The following is a 7276-nucleotide window of genomic DNA, read 5'->3' on the forward strand; positions in this document are numbered from 1 at the left end:
CCAAGGCGCCAACTAGTCGATACTTTCCAGTCGTTATGTGTGACGTGTTCCGAATAGAAAGGCTCAGTTTTAAGAGAAATGTCGTTATAACACCAGTGTTTATACTACCGAGTAACTCAAGATATTCAAGTGAATGGTGATCCAATAACGTAATTCACAACAGTATATTAAATACAATAGTTTCCTTACCAATCATATTGTCCTCTCCTACTCTTCCATTAGACACAAAAACCATATTATTTTTTACATGCTTCCAATAAATAATTTCTTACCATGACAGTCAATTTTAGTTACATCAGCAGAATATCTTCCTGTTGGTACAGTACCAAGTTGTCGCATATATCACATGCATCACTTAATTTGATTTTTGTATAGAACTATTGTAACACAGTTCCTGTGTTGTGGTATTTATGTCCAGTCATCAGTTGTGTGTTTACGTTTTGCTAATCATATCTATCTATCTATCTATCTATCTATCTATCTATCTATCTATCTATCTATCTATCTATCTATCTATCTATCTATCTATCTATCTATCTATCTATCTATCTATCTATCTATATATATATATATATATATATATATATATATATATATATATATATATATATATATATATATATATATATATATATATATATATATATATATATATATATATATATATATATATATATATATATATATATATATATATATATATATATATATATATATATATATATATATATATATATATATATATATATATATATATATTTTTTTTATTTAGTTGTGTGAGCTTCATATTTCTGATTTATGATTTTGTGGAAATGATGTTTTAATTTTATTTGCATTATTATTTGTATTTCTTGATAATTGTAAGAGCCGCTCGACCATGGAATCAACTCGCAAGGAACAACTTACAACTTCCATGGTTGGGCGGCTCAGCTGGGGCCAGTATTGGAACAGCAGCCTGCCAGCATGGAGTTATAAGTGCCGGTGTTGTGTTTTCTATCCTGGAGTTTGTTTGATACTGAGATTGATGTGCAGAAGTCATGAAGGTAAGAAAGACTATGTATTGTGTTACAGTGTTAGGCGAGTTGTCAAGGTTACGTATTTATGCGATGTTGGGATTTTGTGCAGTGAAGTACAGGTGGTTAGCTGTGAATGCTATTTGTATGATACACATGTTATAAAATATTTGAGTTGTGTTATTGAGGGTTCGTGAGTCACGATTAAGATGTTTGTAGCTATATTCCAGTTCACACATATGTGGGTATCACTAGATATGTTAGGGGGTTATCATGTGAAACTGGATGATAAACTCCTTGTCATTTATTATATTTCGTATACATTTCTGCTATGTTGTTACTTGGTTGGGTGCTTGCGGGACTGAGTGCTAGTGAACGGTTCCCTGCCTTACTGCATTGTTTTAGGGATGCTATACTCCCATTGACTCGTTCGGCCCTCAGTTCAGATGCCATTTACTCATATTCATAATCCAGGGCCTGGCAGTGTTGTCAGTGTGCTCTTTGAGATATTTATAACTAGTGTACTGATCCACATATGTTCATGCGGTTTTTCCATGTTTTTTTTTTTTTTTTTTTTTTTTCTTTTGGGGTGATCAATAGTTCAATATTGTGTCAGATTTATTTAGGAATTCCTGATGACTGGTGTGACATTATTCATAGGGCTTATTCCGCTATATTGTATTGGGCATTATTTGTGTGACTCTCTACAGGTTGAAATATTACTGAATAAACTACACTACAACATGCTGGCCTTAGTGACCCTGGATTGGTGAAACAACCATCATCTTCCTTTAAATCGTATGCGTTTATAGGAACAATATCCGATACGGTGCCTGTGTGTGCATTAGGGCCCCCACATAAAGAGTGACAGTAATCATCACCATTATAATCTAATAACTGTCCTGGTCTCCAACAGTGAAGAAGTCCCCACCCTGCTCCTCATATACTAGTTATACTGCCTAACTAACATAAACTGTGAACCACACCGGGTGAAATGATAATGATCAAAGTGATCTGAAAACACTCAAGTTCCATACAACGATAATTCTGTGTACCTACACTACAAAACAATAGTGGTGTGTACAGTGGCAAAATTACATATTCTTGAACACCTACAAAACTCTCCAATTCACTCTAGTTATGACCACCAGAAGGGCTTCAATGGCACAAGGCCAAAAACAAGTAAGACAAAATCCAACTACTCCGAAACGCAGTGATCCAGTGTTAAACGTAAATGAAGACCTTAATTCAGGACAGTGACAGTGACATAGATTCTTTACTGGCTACATTGTCACAGGAATCTAAAACATTAGTGAAAATACTAAAAGTGATCATCTCCAGTCAACTAAAAACAGAAATAGAAACTCTGAAACATGGACTTGCTCAAAAGGAAAACTGAAGAAAACGGTGAACGACCTCCACGGAAAAGTTGAGTGCCTCGAAACGCATCTTGATGAAGTGGAACAATATGAGAGACGAGACACGCTAATCATCAGCGGACCGTCACTCCTCAAGACACACCGGAAGAAGACGCAGTGAAAGTGATTTTAAACACGATGAAAGAAAATGTAAGAATAAATGTAAAAGAAAATGATGTCAGTGTGGCACACAGGCTAGGAAACAAGCAGCAGAACCGCAACAGTCCAATGATTGTCAAGTTTGTTAATAGATCCATGAAATACGATCTAGTTGGGGCCTGTATACGTTTAAAGCCTGACCTATACCTGCAAGTGAATGAGAGCTTAACGCCCAAACGTCTCGCCTTATTTAAAACCATGCTGATGATCAGAAAAGAACACAGAGAAAAATTCCAACAGTGCCACACTAAAGACGGTAAAATAATAGTGAAACTGAAAAATTCAACTGTGAGACACACAATAGCTGAGAAACATACAATTATAGCTTTTCTTGAAAATATCCGGAGATGAAGGATTCATACATGGAAATACTCTCCGCTAGAGGATATTAGTACAACCATTATTATACAATAAGTGAAGGACCTCACTGTAAGTAACATAAACTGCAACAACACATACGTACATATAATCAGTACAGCCAGTGCCCTTTACTACTACTGCCAACATAATCAATTTAATACCATTCATTGCCACTACACTAGAACGTTACCTACTACTAATACAAATTTTGTTATTTACATTTACATACATTATTCATGAACATTTATAGTTACAGCGACATATTTATGATCATTATCATTGTTATTATTATCATTTCTATTATTGTTAATTATTATTATTATTATTATTATTATTATTATTATTATTATTATTATTATTATTATTATTATTATTATTATTCACTTTTACGGTACAACAAGATGACTTTTACATACTACTTCTATTGCTACTATTACAACAACTTCTACTACTACTACTACTACTACTACTACTACTACTACTACTACTACTACTACTACTGTTACTTGCTACTACTACTACTACTACTACTACTACTACAACTACTACTATTACTGCTGTCCTGAGGAATGTCACCAGGTTGAAAGGCACAAGGATATTTGTGAATGAGGACTTGTGCCCTGCCTCTCACAGTATCCGGAAAGCACAACTCCCCACTCTAAAGCAAGCACGGAGTGAAGGGAAAATTGCATAGTTCCGCCATACAAAGCTAATCATAAAGGAGAACCCTGCTTCGAATCAAGCTAACGAATCCTTCAGGCGAGGCGGACTCGGAACCACAGAAGCCGGCGGAGCCGTTGTCCCTTCCTCAGTCGAGGAGACGGCAACGGTAGTAGCTGGTTCTCCTGGGCTGACCAACAGTACTACTTCCCGCTGTGACAGTGCTTCTGTGACGACGTCTCCTGATGGTGGTGCGGAGTTGGTGGCAGTGGCTTCCAAGCGTGACAGTGTGTCCAGTGACAAGGAACGCAGTGATGACGCTGGTGCTCCTTCGACGTTGCCTCCTGATGTTCCTGAGCGAGTGGCGATGGAAAGTAGCAGCGGCAGCGGCGACGACACGACGCTCTCGCAGGGAGCGTAAGAAGAAATAGATAAGTAGACAGTAATTTGGTATGTTACTAAGTATATCAATGGATCTGACGATTATTGGGATTTATTTAAATTTCAACTTAGTGGATAATTTTACCATTAATAATCTTGTAGCCGCTGATGCTTCTGCAGCTTCTATTGCTTCTTGTGTTATGTTTGCTGTTCTATATTTATTACTATCTTATGGCTACTATTGCTATACATATTACTATAATTATTATTATTATCACTATTATCATTACTATTGCTTTTGTTATTATTATTATTATTATTATTATTATTATTATTATTATTATTATTATTATTATTATTGCGCACAATATTACTGTTGTTATTATTACTATTGCTGTTATCATTATTGCTCTTATTATTGTTATCAATTGCAGTTATTGTACATGTACTCTACCAACCATTCTGATTGAACTACCACTACTTCTACTATGTCTACTACCATTACTTCTACTCTACTCGCATTACTACTAATATATTACTACGATCACTATTACTACAGTGCTACTATCACTTTTATTTATTATTACTATTACTACAATACTATCACTACTACCATTACACTATTACTACAACCATTACACTACTATCACAACTACACTTCTATAACTACTACTGCTCTACTACTATTACTGCTACTACTCTACTACTATCAACTACCACTACTTTACTATTACTATCACTACATTACTACTACTAATATTATCACTACTACGCTATTACTACTACACTACTACTACTATATTACTACTACTACTATATTACTACTACTACTACTACTACTACTGCTGCTGCTGCTGCTGCTGCTGCTGCTGCTGCTGCTGCTGCTGCTACTATTACTACCACTGTTATTACTACTATTACTGCTATTACTACTACTGCTATTACTACTATTACTGCTGTTACTACTACTACTGCTATTACTACTACCACTGTTATTACTACTACTACTACTACTACTACCACTACTACTACTACTACTACTGCTACTACACTGCTGCTGCTGCACACCATTGCTGCTGCTGCAACCACTGCTACTATGCTACTACTGCTGCTACTATTACTGCTACCACTTCTACTACTACTACTACTACTACTACTACTACTACTACTACTATTATCATCATTTACTATTGTTACCACAATACTTTTACTAATACTAATACTATTAACACTACCACTATGACTATTACTTATACAAATACTACCACCACTATTACTGCTACCACCACTCAACTATTGCTAATACTACCACTATTACTACTACTAAGTGGTGTTGAATGAACCCACTTTACATGAACCTAGGGATTTGGATACTGATGTAGATGAGGATAAATACAACAGTGACCTACATGTTACTAACCTTTACACAAAATTTAGGAATACAAATGTAATGCGTTCTAAATATATTGAATTATTTCATTATTCTTCTAAAAGCAATGATGTAACTACTTTATTGACTTTGAACATACGATCAATTCCTACCAATGTTCAATCCTTTGTTGATACAGTTTTAGGCAGTGTTGCTACGAAATATAACATCCTAGGCCTAACTGAACTTAGACTTGAAGCTCATCTTTCTTCGTTGTACCAGTTGCCAGGCTACAGCTTGTTTACGAACTGTAGGAACACACACGGTGGTGGAGTTGCCATGTATATCTCTGACTGTTAGAAGTGTACACGTCTTAATGAATATTCAAAAGTAGAAACCTTTATTGAATGTATTGCGGTACAAACTGAAATCATGGGTAAGAAATCACTATTATTATGTGTTTATAGGCCTCCTAGTGGTAACATTAATTTATTTATAGATAATCTAACTGAAATTTTGTCTTCAGCTCATGAGAAAAAATTCAATGGGTTTTATATTTTGGAGACTTTAATCTGGATTTACTGAACTGGATTTACTGAACTGTCCAAGATTTCTGTAATTTGATGTATTCTTTTGCACTTTTTCCATTGACCACTAGAGCAACTAGGATAACGGACTCCACTGCTACACTTATTGACCAAATCTGGACTTCACAGGTTGATAATAATGTGGGAAATTTTATTGTTCAGTCAGATATCTCAGACCATTATCCCATATTCTCCCAATTCAAACAAGAAGTAGCAAAGAGTGATCCAAAATCTATAAGTAAGAGTGTTCTAAGTGATATAGCGGTAAATTATTTTCATCATGAACTTGATCAAATAACCTGGGATGATATATTTACCTTGCAATGTCCAAATGAAGCATTTACTATGTTTTTCAAGGCATTTAATATAGTTTTCCAAAGGCATTTTCCATTCAAACAAATACGTGTAAACAAAAAACAAAATACAAGTCTATATATTACACCTACCTTAACTAAAAGCATAAAGGAGAAAACCGTTTAGCTCGTCTAGCAAACAAATGGCCAATGACTTACAAAGAAATATATAAAAGATATAGAAACAACTTAACTAAAGTGTTAAGAGCATCGAAGAATCAATATTATAAGAATATGCTGCAAGATAATCAAGGTAATCCCAAGACTCGTTGGAAAACCATTAATTCCCTCTTAGGCAGAACCAACCACTCACAGACCTCTACCATATCCCTTGACCCACAGCCTGTTGACATCCCTACTGCTTTCAATGAACATTTTATTAACCTTGGTAACATTGATTCAAATCCTGTAGATCATACTTATACTCAATATCTGAAGGATTCACCAGTATTTTCTATGTACATGTCCACAACGGAAGTCACTCAAGTAACCAGATACTTAAAAACTTTAGATTCCAACTCTGCTGGGTATGATGAGATTCCACCAAAAATATTAAAATTTGTAGCTGCCTCCATCGCCCTTCCAATAACACACATAATCAATCTTTCCCTAAAAAAGGCCATCTTTCATGACCACTTAAAAATCGCTAAAGTAATTCCCTTACACAAATCTGGTGACAAAACTTGTATAAATAAATATCGCCCTATCTCGATCCTCTCTGCATTTAACAAAGTATTTGAAAAATCATTAGTACACGTTTGATAAATTATCTTGAAAAAAAAACTTATTAACCAAATATCAACATGGCTTTCAAGCTAACCACTCCACTGAAACTGCCCTATTGCACTTTGTTAATAACATATATAAATCTTTATAAGAAAAACTGTATGTAGTAGGAGTTTTTATTGATTTATCTAAAGCTTTTGATTCCTTAAACCATGACATATTATTACATAAATTGAGACACATAGGAATA

This window comes from Portunus trituberculatus, chromosome 37 (assembly GCF_017591435.1).
Source record: "Portunus trituberculatus isolate SZX2019 chromosome 37, ASM1759143v1, whole genome shotgun sequence".
In the NCBI taxonomy this organism is placed as follows: domain Eukaryota; kingdom Metazoa; phylum Arthropoda; class Malacostraca; order Decapoda; family Portunidae; genus Portunus; species Portunus trituberculatus.